This window comes from Cupressus sempervirens, chromosome 4 (assembly GCF_028749045.1).
Source record: "Cupressus sempervirens isolate cs-2001-9-10 chromosome 4, ASM2874904v1, whole genome shotgun sequence".
In the NCBI taxonomy this organism is placed as follows: Eukaryota; Viridiplantae; Streptophyta; class Pinopsida; order Cupressales; family Cupressaceae; genus Cupressus; species Cupressus sempervirens.
The window spans coordinates 902,914,139-902,930,960 of record NC_143121.1 but is presented as its reverse complement, the minus strand read 5'-3'; the positions used below and the strand labels follow the sequence as shown (position 1 = coordinate 902,930,960).

At 33.6% G+C, this 16,822-nt stretch overlaps 1 pseudogene; it reads left to right on the top strand.

The window, feature by feature from the left end:
* Positions 1-15,872: 15,872 nt before the first annotated feature.
* LOC149564301 (putative calcium-binding protein CML17) lies at positions 15,873-16,393 on the top strand (annotated as a pseudogene).
* The last annotated feature ends 429 nt before the right edge of the window (positions 16,394-16,822 follow it).

Sequence of the window (16,822 nt, the reverse complement as noted above, 5' to 3'; positions counted from 1 at the left end):
TTCCACATTCCAATCCGATATAAATTACATTCATATCTTCATAGTTGCACTTGTGACTAGTGATGATTGTGTGATTTTTGATGTCCATTAATAATGGCCCAATAATGAAAATAAGTTCTTTTACATTATTTAATGAATGATGAACACAAAAATCCTATGTTACAGTTGCTCTTTTGCAAGTACACCTTTGCATTTTCATGTAGCTTGCATTATTAGACTTCATGTTAGTTTGCATTTTTAGGCTGCATTATGAGTTTGAGAGGGTTCTCCCTCCATCTTTATTGTGGACTTTTAATCAACTATGGTCATGTTTTGATCTTCATTTCCTTATCTTCTTTCATGATCTCAATTGAAATTTCTATTTTAAATAGTTGATTGATTTTGGGGACTTTTCTTTTCTACTTTCTGTTTCTTTCCATATTTTCCAAACTTCTATCTCCCATTTTCTTTTTCCACACTTCTTTTCTTCTAAATCACCTTTGGGGCATAATATTTCATGCTTGATGATCTACCTTGGTTCTATGATTTTTATATCTTTCATCTTACATCAAGAACCTTATCTTTTGTTTGATTTGATCAAATTTAGCAATTTGTTGTTTCTCCTCTATCTCATTTCGATTTCGATCACGAGGGGGTAGTAATTATCAAATTCAATCTTTCATTTAGTTTTATCAATTTTATCCTTGACTTTTTTAAGTCAAATTTTATTTGTATTCTTTGTCCTATTGTGTTCCCAATTCGACCACATATTTGGGTTGTTTTGTGATCCCAAATCGACCTCACACTTCAATTTCTTTCTTTGACTACATGTGTCCCCAAATCGATCACACATTAGTCAAAGAGGGGCAAATGTATGCACCCTAAAATGGTTGCCTAGACTATGGGCCCCCATTATTCAATTTATCAATTTATCAAATTTCCTAAATCAATGGTGTGTAATATTTTATTAAATCAATTCAAATCAATTTCCTTGATCAAATTCAATTTGTTTTATTTCTAAGGTTGATCATTTTGTCCTAAGTCTTATTTAATTAAAAGAACTTGCTCTCTTTTAATTAAATAAAATAAGTCCCCGTTTAATTAAAAGAAAACCTCTCTTTCAATTAAATAGTTCATTCACATTTAATTAATTAAGAGAAAAATGTCTCTTTTAATTTAATTAAATATTCCTTATTTAATTAAAAGAACTTGCTCTCTTTTAATTAAATAAAATAAGTCCCCGTTTAATTAAAAGAAAACCTCTCTTTTAATTTAATTAAATATTTTTTATTTAATTAAAAGAACTTGCTCTCTTTTAATTAAATAAAATAAGTCTCTATTTAATTAAAGAAAACCTCTCTTTTAATTAAATATTTCATCTACATTTAATTAATTAAGAGAAAAACCCCTCTTTTAATTTGATTAAATATTTCCTATTTAAATTAAAAGAACTTGCTCCCTTTTAATTAAATAAAATATCCCACTTAAATCTCTTTTTGATGAAAAAGGAGTTAAAACAAATAAAAAATTAAATAAATCTTTTATCTACACTTAATATGGGACTTATCTTCATCCTTTCTCCACTTTCTTCTCAACCACTCCACTTTTCTCATTGGTGGATCTTTAGTTCACATGGATCATTATTTCTCTACCCTTGATTAAATCTTTTTCCTTTCAATCTAGATCATCCAATTTTCTTTATAAGGGAGAGTCCTCTCCTCATTTTGGAGAGACCCATTATTATGCTATTGTTATGTTGCTGGTTTGGAGAATGATTTTTGAAGGAGTTTTGAATATTAAAGCTTTTGTGGAGAACTTCTATCTTCTTGTATCATTCTCTCTTGCATGCATGGCTTCCATCATCATGATCCATACTTTGATTTTCATGTTAGCTTAGATCTTGCATTGATAGATTAGATCTTGCTTTCATAGATTAGATATGCATTGTTATTTCTTTTCATAGATTAGATTTCATTTCTTGCATTGTTTTGCATTGTTATCATTTAGATTAGTTTTTCATTTCCATTTGCATGCATATTAGATAATTGAATCTCTTGTTTCGTGGTGTACTTGTATGGGCACAAACTAGGTTAGACTGAGAGCCTCCATTACAAACCCCTACACTCCATGAATAGGGAGCTATGAGTCGCCATTCAAGACCTCATTTTTGAGAAATCTTGAATGTAATGACTCATAGAAGTGTGCCCACATTTTAGGCATACAACTTGCACCTTGACAACATATATTGCTTAATACAAGAAACCTACACTAGAAATGGAATCAAGAACTTAGACTCAAGAAATGATGTTCTTACATTAGAATAGGCATATCGACTAGAATTGAAGATCCCAAACTAAGAAAAGGACATATTACCTTCATTAACCTCTTGGATTCCTAGTAGCCAAAGGAATGACATTTAGGTTTGCAACTTGTACACTTAGCATGAAAAGAAAATACTAACACAAAGATTACTCCCTATTTTTGATGTACTATTAGATTCCAAAGTGGAGAGATCCCATTAGCAAGCAAATTGTCAAAACCCGTGGGGACAACATTTGGACACAAGGGCTAATTAGGCCATATTTACAAAGGAGGTGCCATTTAAACATGTGCTAAGAACATGAGACCAATTGGATATGTTGAGGAATAACCCAAATATACTTATTACCAAGTTACATACCATAATATGGAATTTTGAGGCCTTAAATTGCTAGGACATTAGGTTTGTGTATTGATGCATACAAGATATATGCATCTAGGGCATCACGTTTCTTCCTTCTCCCTACATATAATCACCTGAAACCTAAAAAATCTTAAAGTATATTAAAAATAAAAGGATTCCACCAAATTCCATAATTTTCTAATGGTGGAATCTCACATTATATCTTGATTTCAATCAAAACCCTTGAAACCCTTGAATTTCAGAGTGTCGACGCTAAAATAGGAATAACTTGAGTTCTACAGCATTTGAAGTCCTCAAATCAATTGCATTAGAAAGGTGATTCAAATATCTATCAAATTATACTAAGCATAGATCCCTAATCATTTGTACATGACCATACCATGTAGAAAAATAACCTAGAATGCAAAAAATAAGGTTCTTTCTATTGATTTCAATGCCAAAAATGTACATTGTACCCTCCACCTACCTGAAAGGTCTATATGAAGGTCTTCCAGAACTGATCCAACCATATTTGAAAGGTTTTGACCATTGGAGGAAAGATTAGAAGCATTTTTTCTTATTTATGCAAAAAGTTGCAAAGCAACTTTTGTACTTTTAATTCATTTTTTACATTTTAGTTCCTAAAAAGAATGTTAATGATTCAAATGAGTCTATATTGACCCAACACAACTACATTGTGACTTCCTATACCCTAGCTATCACACCTAGGTCTAATTACCCTCATTGATGCAAAGCACACAACCTACTTTTGCCACTTGGTTCTTAAACCTCTAAGGGTACCCAAACCTAGTTTAGGATGATGTCTTGGTTGCTAGCCTTTGCCAAATGATGACCTTTACTTAGCCAACTGGAATCCACTCTCCTAAGGTCCTTACATCTTCCTAGGGCTCTTGGCAAACTTGGATCAAAATATGGCTCTAGGGCACTTGCTCTCAACTAGGCCAATTAAAGCAAAACATGTAAAAAGGTTTCAAGACTTTAAACTTAGACTTGATTCAACATTTCTAGGACTAAACCACTAGGATTCATGCACTCTGAACACCTTCAAAGGATAATAAGGATAATAAACCTTGACATAAGAAAAGATAGGTCATTCTAATATAATTACATCAAGATATCAAGAAATAAATGCATTTTTTCAAACCAATTACATAAATTAAAAAGACCTTGAATTCCATCAATATATGAAAACCTAGTAATAACAACTCATGAATACATTTTAGACATAAGATTAAATGCTTTTTGCATTGTCTTTTTGAAGATATACATATCTAAAGACACTTTTGTACAAGTTGTAAATCCAAAAATATATAAAGAAATTTCTCCATAGCATCCACTTTGCAAAAATGTCCTCCCCTTATATTGTGAATAAGCTTGTATTAATATAGACTTTCCTTGAATAACTATCTAGTAACCACCTAACTACTTTTTGCAACTACTTAGGCTTACTACCTAAGGTGGTTACTTTAGGTTTCTACTTGGGATAACTACTCAAGATAACTACTTGCTAGTTACTTGAGACAACCACTTAAAGTATCTACCATTTGAAGAAATGTTAGGAGTTACCTTAAAAGTTAGATCCCAAATACTAACTTAATTACATGAAGTGACATAAGTAACTTTTACAAAAAAAAAAAAAAAAAAAAAGAAAATCATCACTTTCAAATTGGGATTTTATAAAGGGAATCTCTTTCTTCATCTACATCCTTTGCTCTTATAACCATCATTGCATCACCTAAGTAGTTGAGAGCACAAAGCACATAATTCTGTTAGCATGAATAAATAATTCTAATCACAAAATCATAAAAAGGATGACATGATTAGATTTATAGAAGTAACAATTTGTCTTCTTGCAAGCATGAATTCCTTGGACTTTGAAGAAATCTACTTCAAATTTTGTCTTTGTGAAACTTAGTAAAAGTCCTTAATGATACCATATTTTTATTGTTACATGGTCATCAAGCCTCTCAATAAAAAATTGGAGAGTCAATATTAGACGTAGAACACAATTTTTTTCTATTATCAATGATTTTCCTATCAATCTTGAAGATAGTTCATGAAAAGGTGCTCTACAAAATATCTCATTCTAATTGTATTCATATTCCTTGTAAATTCTAACAATGCCTTCATTTGACTAATAAATAATTAAAGAATGTTTTTTCCCTTTTGTATGGTTGATGTGAAATCTTTAAGAACTTGGGAATCATTATCAAACAATTCCTTGCTATCAAAACTTGTTGCCACACTGCAATGCCATTAATAATCAGGACCACTCCTTGTTGGTGCAGTAGGCGCAACTTATTCTTCATAAGATTTACCTTATCAATCTTTTCTAGAGTCTCAATGAGGAATTTGTAGTACACAATATTAGGTGGTGAGATCTTGTGAATAAATTCAATGACCATTGTAAATAAATTATTATTTGATATAGCCTTAATGAGCCAACAATGGCAATCTTCAGAGGCACCAAGTCATCACTAATTGTGTTCTGGTCAGCCCTGATATCCATTTTCTCCATGTACATCCTTGGTTTTGTATAAAAATTCATTTGAATTACTTACAATTTGTAAATTAAAAATCATTCTAATAAATATAAAAATTACAATTATTTCAATGAATACACAATATATATCGAACAACTTGCCAAATTTCTAACCATTTCCAAATAACAATTCACTCAAACATACAAATTTTAATGAATTCAAAACACATGTAAAATTATAATCAAATTTGTCTCTATATATCAACAAACAATATTTAAAAATGACTGCACTAACCTTTTCTATAGAAAGAATATTCAAAAATCCTTCGAATAGCGTATCCAATGATTGGTGTTTTCTAACTTCAAAAAGTCTTCAAATAGTGTTTACTAACTTCCAGTAGCTTGAAAATCATGTTTTCTATTGGAATAACATAATGCACAATAGAAAAAAAATAGAATATGGATCAAAGGGATCCAAACTTTCTTTTTGACCCCTTTTTGTCAATTTCACATAGCGCATCAAAAAGAGGTGCAAGGGGTACACCGATAGATTTTTTTCTCTAAAATCAAAATTAGAGAGATGTCAAATTAAAGGAAGGATTTAAAATTGGTAGCATAAAATTTAGTTGTTATATGGAATTGAGTCATAAACACACTAATACCCTCTTTGGGGATTATAAAATTGTACAACTCTAAAATTTTACTTACTATGTGATATCCCAATTAAAGAGTTGGTTTGAATTGTACAATTTTTTAAATATATTCTTTTGTGTATAAATATAAACACTATTTGGGTCCTATTCATGGTCAACGCGAAAAAACCTACAAGTAAAAGGGAAATGATGTTAATTGATAAGAAGTGAATATGAGTAAATGGTTTAAAATCTAGAACTAGGGTTTAAAATCATCGAAAAGGTCACTTAACATACATGAACTTGTCCACTTTATTTTTTTGAGTGAACATGTTTTTGAATTCAACAAATGTCATTCTATAGAAAAGAGTAATGGATTACTTAGCAAGTGAAAAAAGAATGTAATAAATGAAATAGGTATAGTATTAGAATGTCAAACATTAAATTTTTTGGTAGAAGTAGCTTTATAGATGTGGTTGGTAGGAGAGATCAAGTACATACATGTTTCTTCTTTCTTTCTAATAATAGTGTATGGGTCTTTTTTTGCATCTTAAAAAAGTGTTCAAAATATAAGTAAGGATTTATATTAAGTTAGATGGATTTGACTCTAGAGATTGTTGTGAAGGCGAGGCCTTGTCTTTTAGTTCTACCTATATAAATTGTACCTCTATCTAGGGTAAGGCCTTCTAATTTTTGTATAGTGATAGCCTGGTCTATGGTGAGAGCCAATTGTGTATGATTTCCTCGAGATATGGGTTGGATTGAAAAGATTTTTAGGTATCTAGGATCTCAACATGGACCATTGTAGCTATTGAACTCTACTTTAACATATGAAGGCAACTAAGGAAATTTAGAGTTTATTGGATACACTATATCTTATACCTATCCTAAAAGATACATTAACAAGACTAGTTGTGATTCAAAGGTTTGTTGTAAAGATAACATGTTGAAGTTTACATAATAAAACCTCTCTGGATCATTGGTCATCATCAATAGATTACTCAAGACTACAATATAAATTTATTGTAGTATTGCAATTTGTACATTTAGTTCTTTTAAAAAAAATTTGTTGTGGTGATACTTATACATTTCTAACAAACAAATGTATTGCTTGGTCAAACTCAATCTATTAATTTGGTGTGAGGTTGTTGTTTGTACAAGTCATTGGGTGATCCCACAATAGTAGGTGCCACTTTTTGATTGTATTGAAGATATCTACTTGAAAGATCTATTATTTGGATAGTTTATCAAGCATTAGCCATAACCTTAAAAACCAAAATAAATGTTAAATCTAAATAAGAAAACCACTAACATCATTTACAATCTGTGATCTCTAATATAAAATTTAATAATTTGAAATTATTTGATATTGTGATGTTTAATGAAATTCAAATCTATTATGATTGATTTGAAACTCAAACATTACATAGGAAAAAATATTAATTTAATTGTCTTGTATCATGAGACAAATGAGTAAGAGTTATATAAAAAAAATAAAGCCCCTTGTCTAGCTAAGTTATATTTATTTTTAGAGCATACACTATTAAAACACATAAAGTACCTAAAATATATTCATCTATTCAACATGTATTTTATGAAAATTAAAAGAAAATATAATTTATTATATGCAATTAAGTATAAAGAGCTCTACGCACATTGGTAGACTCTTTGTAGAACTGAATTTTATTAGTTTAACACCTACATAAGGTAGAACTAAATGTTTATTTTCTAATTTAGAACTAAGAGTTTTAAAATATATTTTTATACATGTACTAAATTAATATATTTCCACTTCCATGTATTCTTTCAATCTAAGAATCATCTCCATTTGTATAAGAGGAATTATGTAAAAGAAAGTAAAACTTTCATTTCCCTAAATAATTCATACATTCAAGAGATTATATTACAAATTTATATTTTATTGTTTTAGTAAATCTTAATGTTAACCTACATTCTATATATTAATAAATAAAAACTTTTCAAATAGCTACCATATGGATTATCTATTTGTTTATGTTTCTGATTATTTGCTTCAATTATTTCTTAAAATTTATCTCTATCAAGATTTCCTTGTTTATTTCTACATCTAAATCATTTATTTTCCTTGATGAGCTTAGAGAAATATTGGAGATGGAGCCACTGTACATGGATTCTAGTGCATGTGAAATTTTCTTCCTCATTCATTTCTTCTTATATGTAGGTGACTTTGGGTTTTGAGGAACTTCAAACAACACATATAGAATTTGACCCTATTTAGTGGCTTTTGATTCCCTTATTATTGTGAGAAATATATTAAAATTTAATTTAATACTCACAACCCTAAACCTAAAAATTTTACTCACCACTTAAAAGTTGCTCGGCACATGAAGGTGTCGAGTGCCAGTTTTACTCAACACTTGAAGGTATTGAGTGACAAATTGCTTGACACTTGATTGTGTTGAGTGGCAAGTTGCTCAGCACTTGATGGTGCCGAGTGATAGGCAACAGGTGTTGAGTTAGCTCGGCACTCAAAGAAATAATACTCAACAAAAATGGATGCCAAGTAAGCTCGGCTCCAAAGGAAATGCTTGGCAACAATGGATGCCAAGTGAGCTCGGCTCCAACTGAGAAAGAAGATGTCGAGTGTTCTATTCAACTGAAAAATTATAACTTAAGAAATTCCAATGTGAATGCTTTCACCATTAAAACCAGAGGGCCAAAGCTTTAAGCTTTCAAAAAAATTACTCAAATACAACATATAAGAGAAGAGCAATGGATTCAAGTATGCCTACTTGCCTTCTATTCAATCTTTGATTTAAACTATTACAAAATCTGGGAGCATTTGACTTCAACTAGAAAACCCTAAAACAACCCTAAATTGGTAAAACTTCAAACTTCAATAAACTTTAAACCTGCAACTCCAATGGCTGCATACAATGGTGCCTAGAGAAATCACTGCTTCAACAGGACAAATTCAAACAACAACTTACTGATAGAATAGGGGAAACACGTGCAACTGCAGGCACAAACTTCTTTTCTTCTTCCTTCTTCTTCTTTGCTCTCCTCTGCAACTTCTGATCTGCTTGATCTGCTTGAACTCTACAAATGAATGAAAAAAGATTCCTTTTTGTCACATTCCATTTTCCCCCTCTTTTTTTGATTTGAAAATTCTCGCCTACAAAAAATAAATGCCTGTCATTCATGGATGCCTGTAGTGACCTGACAGGGTAGATGGGCATGGGGCTCGAGGACAACTTGTAGGCATTTGACATTTAAATTTCCAACACCCCCCCTTTTTCCCAAGCCAAACAAGCAAGGATCACAATTGATCCAAATCAACTACACAAAGACTCTCTCTTAAGTGTACAAAAGTTCCAATGCCTAATGGCTTGGTGAAAATATCTGCTAGCTACTGCTTTGACTTGTAGAATTCCATCTTGATATCCCCATTCTCCACCAACTCTCTGATGAAGTGATATTTGATCTCTATGTGTTTGCTTCTCCCATGGAAGATTGGATTCTTAGACAATGCAATTGATGAGATGTTGTCACAATAAATTGTGGTTCCATCCTCTTGCCTTTCATTCAAATCTATCAAGATCCTCCTTAGCCAAATTGCTTGACATGCTATTGCATTTGCTGCAATGTATTCAACCTCTGTTGTAGATTGAGCAACAATAGGTTGCTTCTTGGATGCTCATGAAATTGCACCCTATCCCATATGAAACATGTATCTAGAAGTGCTCTTCCTATCATCTAAACTTTCATCCCAATCACTATCAGTATAACCAACCAACTTGAAATCATCATTTGTAGTATATAAAATTCCAAATCCCTTGGTACCTGTCACATACCTTAAAATCCTCTTTCCCACTTTCCAATGAGAATCCTTTGGTGTTTGCATAAATCTGAAAATTAGACTTACTACATGCATTAGGTCTGGCTGAGTTGCAGTCAAATACATTAGACTTCCAACCATACTCTTGTATAATTTTGGATGCACTCTCTTGCTAGAGTCTTCCTTGCTCAACTTCAAACCTACTACTGTTGGTGTGGGGGCTACCTTACTATTCTGCATTTTAAATCTCTCCAAGATCTGCCCTGCATATTTTTTTTGAGGGATGAAAATGCCATCATGTATTTGTTTTACTTCTATGCCTAGAAAGTATTTGTCATTTCAAATTCACTTTTCATGGCCTCTTTAAACCCACCAATTAGAGCCTTTTCATTTCCAATAAAAATTAAGTCATACAAGACAACAATCAATACATTACCATCTATTGCCTTGATGTAAAGAGTGATCTCACCATTGCTTTTGCTAAAGCCATTGATCATCAAATATGAGTCAATCCTACTGTACCATGCCCATGGAGCTTGCTTGAGCCCATAAAGAGCTCTCTTTAATCTATATACTTTATTCTCTTCACCTGCAACTTCATAACTAGGTGGCTGCTCCACATACACTTCTTCTTTCAATACACCATTTAGGAAGGCGGACTTCACATCCATTTGAAATACCTTCCACTTGTGCTGAGTTGCAATTGCTATGACAACATGTATGGTTTCCATTCTTGCATCAGGGGCATATGTCTCATGCCTTGCCTTATGCCTATCAATCTTTCCTTTAGCATTGCATTTGGTCTTATAGACCCATTTCACTCCAATCACATGCTTCTTTGGAGGAAATTTAGTTAGCTCAAATGTCTCATTCCTTTCTATAGCATCTATCTCCTCATCCATGGCCTTACACCATTTGTTCTCCTTAATAGCTTCTTCAAAATATATTGGATCACTATGAGAAAATAATGTAAAATTAATACTCTCATCATAATCTTCATACCTTTCATCTTGGTATATCTCCCAAAGACTCTTGGTCTTTCTTGATAACAGGGAGGAGAGTGTAGGATCAAAATCTTCATTGCTGCTACATTGCCGACTAGCTTGATCTTCACTGGTACTTGGCATTGACACTCGGTCATGCCTAGAGGAGCTCAATACTATCTGAACATGCTTTCCTTTTCTTTTATTTGCTCCTTGTTTCTGTCCATTAGCATCTTCTTCACTCATAATTGGCACTTTACTTGAAGTGCTCGGTGACTCATCAATTGAACCATACTAAGACTGCTTTTCAAGAAATTCCACATCTCTTGAAAGAGTCATCTTGTTGTTCAATGGGTCATACAATCTATATGCCTTTGATTTTGAGTTGTACCCTATGAAGATGCACTTCATACCTTTATCATCTAATTTGTGCCTTTTCTCTTTAGGCACATGTGCATATGCAACACATCCAAACACCCTTAGGTGTTCAACGGTGCATCTTCCTCATGACCATGCTTCCATTGGAATTCTATCATGGACTACCTTTGTAGGACACCTATTAATTAGGTAAACTGCTGTTGCAACATCCTCTCCCCAAAATTTAGTTGGGAGACCTTTCTCTTTCATCATGCTCCTTGCCATTTCAACAATGGTCCTGTTCTTTCTTTCAGCCACTCTATTCTGTTGTGGTGTATAGCTGACTATGAGCTCTTTCTTTATGCCATGTTTCTTGCAAAAGTTTACAAAAGAATTAGAGGTATACTCCCCTCCTCTATCTGATCTTAGGAATTTGATATAATGTCCACATTCTCTTTTAGCTTGGGTTTTAAATTCTACAAATTTATCAAATGCTTCAAATTTATTCTTTAAGAAATACACCCATGTCCTATGACTGAAATCATCAATGAATGTCATGAAATAAGTACTCCCTCCAATGGAAGTAACTTGCATAGGACCGACTAGGTTAGTATGCACTAACTCTAATGGATATCTAGCCCTCCTAGAATTTCCAAAATTAAAAGGAATCCTATGTTGCTTACCCAAAATAAAAGCCTCACACTTGTCACATGAATTTCCTATGCATGGAAAACCTTCTACCATTCTTTTATTTGATAATAAATTTAAACCAGCATAGCCTAGATGACCATACTTGAGGTGCCATAGCTATCAGGGGTCTTCAATCACACTCCTTAGATTTGATTGTGTGGGAGGTGCAGCACTAACTTGAGATGAGAAATATGTCTCAATCCTCAAGGGAAACATTCTATTCTTTGTCATTTGAACTACTGCAAGTAAGTTCTTGCTCCCATCATGAATGACACACTTGTCATTCTCCATCAACACTTTGTATCCATTTTGAATGACCTGACCAATGCTCATCAAATTGTGCTTCATACTAGAGGCAAAATACACATTTTGTATCTCCTTCTTCTCACCTTTCTTGGTGTGGACCATAATAGATCCTTTGCCCACAACTGGTAGGGTTCCATTGTTACCCATCTTAATTTCTAATTTGAAACTCTTGTCAATGAATGAAAGCAAGGTTTCATTACCACTCATGTGGTTGCTACATTCATTGTTGAGGTACCAAACCTCAGGGCTTCCTTCTTCACCAACATTACACATGATGAAGGCAGTGTTTTCACTTCCCATATTCACGTCAACCACATTTGTTTGTCCCGACTGATCTCTTTGCTTCTTCAAACATTCATTTGCATAATGCCCATATTTATGATAGTAGTAGCATTCTACATTACTCTTATTTGATTTGTAGTTTTTCTTACCTCCTCTTGATGTATTTTGAGAGCTACTTGCTCCATCTACTCTTCCTAAGCTTTTTGTTGCAGCATTCCTTTGTCCTCCATTACCTCAGCCTCTGCCTTTGGATTTCTTGTCTGAGCTATTTCTTCCTCTCCCCCTTCTCTTGGATTTGAGTGAGCCTTGAATGCTTGCTCTTGGGAAGATGAAGAAGTAGATCTATTGATCCTATGGTCATGGGTTTGAAGTGTATGCATTAACTCATCCATTGTGAAAACAATGAGGTATTTTGCCTCTTCTATGGTCATGACCAAATTGTCATATTTATGAGGTAAACTCTTCAATATATTTTTCACTATCCTTTGCTCTTGATAGTCTTCTCCATTTGACTTTAGTTGGTTAATCACATTGGAGGTTCTTGAACTAAAGTCTGTAGCTGATTCATTTTCCTTCATCTTAAGGTTCTCAAACTCCCTCCTTATGTTCTGTAGCTTTACTATATGGACTTTATCAATCCCCTTGAAGTTTGTCTCAAGGATATCCCATGCTTCCTTTGCATATTTTTCTATTGCAATCTTTGGCAATACTATCTCTGTCATTGCTGCTTCAATCAAACTTAATGCCTTAGCATCCTTCCTTGACTCTTTCAAATGAGTCTTCTATGCATTTGTGAGAGCAACATACTGAGTTGGGTCTATTACATCATTGAATCCATTGACCACAAACTCCCACAAATCATTTGCAACACCTATGGTCTTCATTTTCTTTGCCCATGTATCATAATTTTGCCAATTAAAGGATGGTGGCTACTGCCATATCTTTCCTGCATCTCCTGCCATGTCAAATATCCCAAGAAAAACAAATGCCCTAACTCACTATGGATGTGGGGCCTAAAAGCTCTAATACCATGTGAGAAATATATTAAAATTTAATTTAATACTCACAACCCTAAACCTCAAAATTTTACTCAGCACTTAAAAGTTGCTCGGCACATGAAGGTGCTGAGTGTCAGTTTTACTCAGCACTAGAAGGTGTTGAGTAAAAAATTGCTCAACACTTGATGGTGCCAAGTGGTAGGTTGCTCAACACTTAATGGTGCCAAGTGATAGGCAATAGGTTTCAATTTAGTTTAGCACTCAAAGAAATAATACTCGACAACAATGGATGCCGAGTAAGCTAGGCTTCAAAGGAAATGCTCGACAATAATAAATGTTGAGTGAGCTCAGCTCCAATCAAGAAAGAGGATGTCGAGTGTTCTGTTCAACTGAAAAATTATAACTTAAGAAATTCCAATGTGAATGATTTCACTATTAAAACAAGAGGGCCAAAGCTTTAAGCTTTCAAAAAAATTACTCAAATGCAACTTACAAGAGAAGAGCAATGGATTCAAGTATGCCTGCTTGCCTTTTATTCAATCTTTGATTTAAACTATTACAAAATCTAGGAGCATTCAACTTCAACTAGAAAACCCTAAAACAACCCTAAGCTAGTAAAAATTCAAACTTCAATAAACTTTAAACCTGCAACTCTAATGGTTGCATACAATGGTTCCTAGAGCAATCACTGCTTCAATAGGACAAATTCAAACAACAACTTACCAAGAGAATAGGGGAAACACATGCAACTGTAGGCACAAACTTCTTTTCTTCTTCCTTCTTTAGCTCTACTCTCCTCTACAACTTTTGATCTGCTTGAACTCTATGAATGAATGAAAAAACATTCCTTTTTGTCACATTCCATTTCCCCCCTCTTTTTCTGATATAAAAAATCTCACCTACCTAAAATAAATGCCTATTGTTCATGGATGCCTATGGTGACCTAACAGAGTAGATGGGCATGGGGCTCGAGGACAACCTGCAGGCGTTTGACATTTAAATTACCAACAATCATGCATGAAAGGGCCTTGTATCACAAATGCAAGTTTTATCAAAGAATATTCAAAGAGATCAGAGAAGGATTCTTCAAATGAGGATGGAGTAATGTTTCCAAATGATCACCACTCAGTAGCGAAGAATGTGAAACTCCTAAATTGTATGACTTAGATTCAATTGAGGATTGTGAAGATGTTACAATTGAGGAAGGGACAATTTCAACCTTCTATGGGACTGTCAATTATGATACTCTTCCTGTAGTCAAACTTTTGGCTGCAGCTATGTGTCTAGATGGAAAGGAAGATTGCCATGGGGTGAATAAACTTGTTCTTCCTAAACTCATTGACAAAACATCATCCTCAAGTTTAGATCCTGCTACTCCACCAGTTTTGAAGTGAACCCTTCTTTCTTGGAGAGCTCGAAAGTTTAGTTTTAAATCCCCAAGAGCAAACGAGGAACCATTACTGAAGCATGTAGAGAGGAGGGTGGAGATGATATTGATCTTTTTTGTAGACAAAAAATTCCTCCCTATCAAATACAAAAATAAAATGCACATGATGTAGATCCTATTTTCTGATTGGTTATGTTTTTTTAGCCTTTCATGATCATGCAGCCTCCCAAAACATTGAATGCAATCTATGTTGCTTTAGAATCCCATATTTTCCTAATCCATTAGATCTCTAGTAGGAACGACTAAGATCCAACTTTTAAACATCAACTAATTCTCATTTTGAGTTACTTTTGTAGGATAGTGAAAATGGAGCAAAATCAAACTTTTTTTGCCTTTGGAGATGACCAATTCACCATAGGTAGTTGGGAATGGAAAGAGCTATTTAGTAGAGATGAGAAAATGAAACTCTCAACACAAGAATTTGTATGGCTCAATTGATCAATGCAGTGAGAAAGCAGTAGGGGAAAGTGCTTGCACTACTTTGGTAGTTGTCCTTGCTCATTGGTTGCATACAAATCCAAATTGTATGCCAATGAAATCACAATTCAATATGTTTATTAGAGAAGGATCACAGGAATGGAGGAAGCTTGGTGATGTGGATGATTACAAGGAGAGGTTTCCTAACAGACATTTTGATCTAGACACAATATTGCAAGCTAAGGTATATAGCTTGTCTGTTATTCTAGAAAAGTCTTTTGTTGGCTTCTTCAGGCTAGAAGGTCTCAAAGATTCTTTTGACTTCCTACAAGGGTGTATGTCCTTTAATGAAATTTGGGAAGAACTCACCAATCCTAGTAATGTGATGAATCAAGATGAGAAGCAGCATATTTACGTAGTTAGTCGGAATGACCAATGACCACTTTTTTTTATTCAAGGTAGAAAACTATTGTTTCTACATAATCAATACACTTGGGAAAAGATTGTTTGAAGGGTTTAACTAAGCCTATATCTTAAAATTTGACAATGAGACAACAATTTATCAATTGCCAATAAAAGATCCACAGAAAGGAGAGAAAAATAGTACAATTTTAGCATCCACTACTGCAAAAGACTCAAAAAATGCAGTTTTGAAAGATTTGAAATCTATAGCAGAAATAGAGTATATCATTATTTGGATCTCAATTGTAGGAGGAAACAACCAAAATCTCCATGATCACACTTGAAAATCTCTTCCTCTTCACCCGAGTTTTAAGAAATCTATTTTTAGCCAACCAGGATGAGCCAAAGCAAGAGTCTTTCACTAGACAAGGATGAAATTGTGCATTTGCAAGATATTTTCTTGTCATTCGAAAGAAATCATGATGTCACCATAACAGAGCTTGAATTGGGATCACTACTACAATCTGTGGGATTGAAGCTGAGTCCAAAGTAGCTAGAAGCTCTGATTCAGAAGGTGAACACAAATAATAATGGTTTCATTGAATTTTCTGAATTTATGTCACTTGTGGCCCCTAAGAAAGAGGCAAAAGTGGAAGTAGAAGTGAAGATTGAGAAGAGCACACTATATATAGAAGAAAAAATCTGCACGATCTTCCAGCTATTTGACAAAGATGACAACAGATTCATTATAGTAGCAAAGCTTGTACACTCCATGCTCGGCTAGGGCATGTTCTCACCATCAAGGAATTGACAAGAATGATCTAGGAGGCCAATCTAGATGGTGATGGCCAGATCAGCTTTGCTAAAATTTCCAAGGCCATATAGTTTGCTGCTCTGGATAATACTTCTTCTGCCTAGGAACCATGATTTGTATGATAAATTTATAAGGATTAGGGTTTTCTTTTCATTATGGATTTGTCAATCTTTTTTTCAAGAATGCATTTTAATGAATTTATTAATCCATTGTTCTGTTGATTCACATCAGCTATCGAAGCATCATCACCACTGGGGAAGATCAACTTCCACATGCCTTACAGTGGGGATAGGATTTTACTTTTTACACACCCCTTCCATTTGGAGCTTGCTATTTTCTTTCCCTTAGGAAGACTAAAAAATGGGCTTCTGAGAGATTTCAAAGAAGATAAAACCACCTGTTGATGTAAACCTATGCAGTTCTGTTACTAGTGACTAAAAACAATTTCAGTGAAAGTTTAACAGCATGAGTCAATTTCTAGCTAGAGGCAACTCCAAAGGAAAAGCCTATTACCTAATTAAAAAAAATGTCAA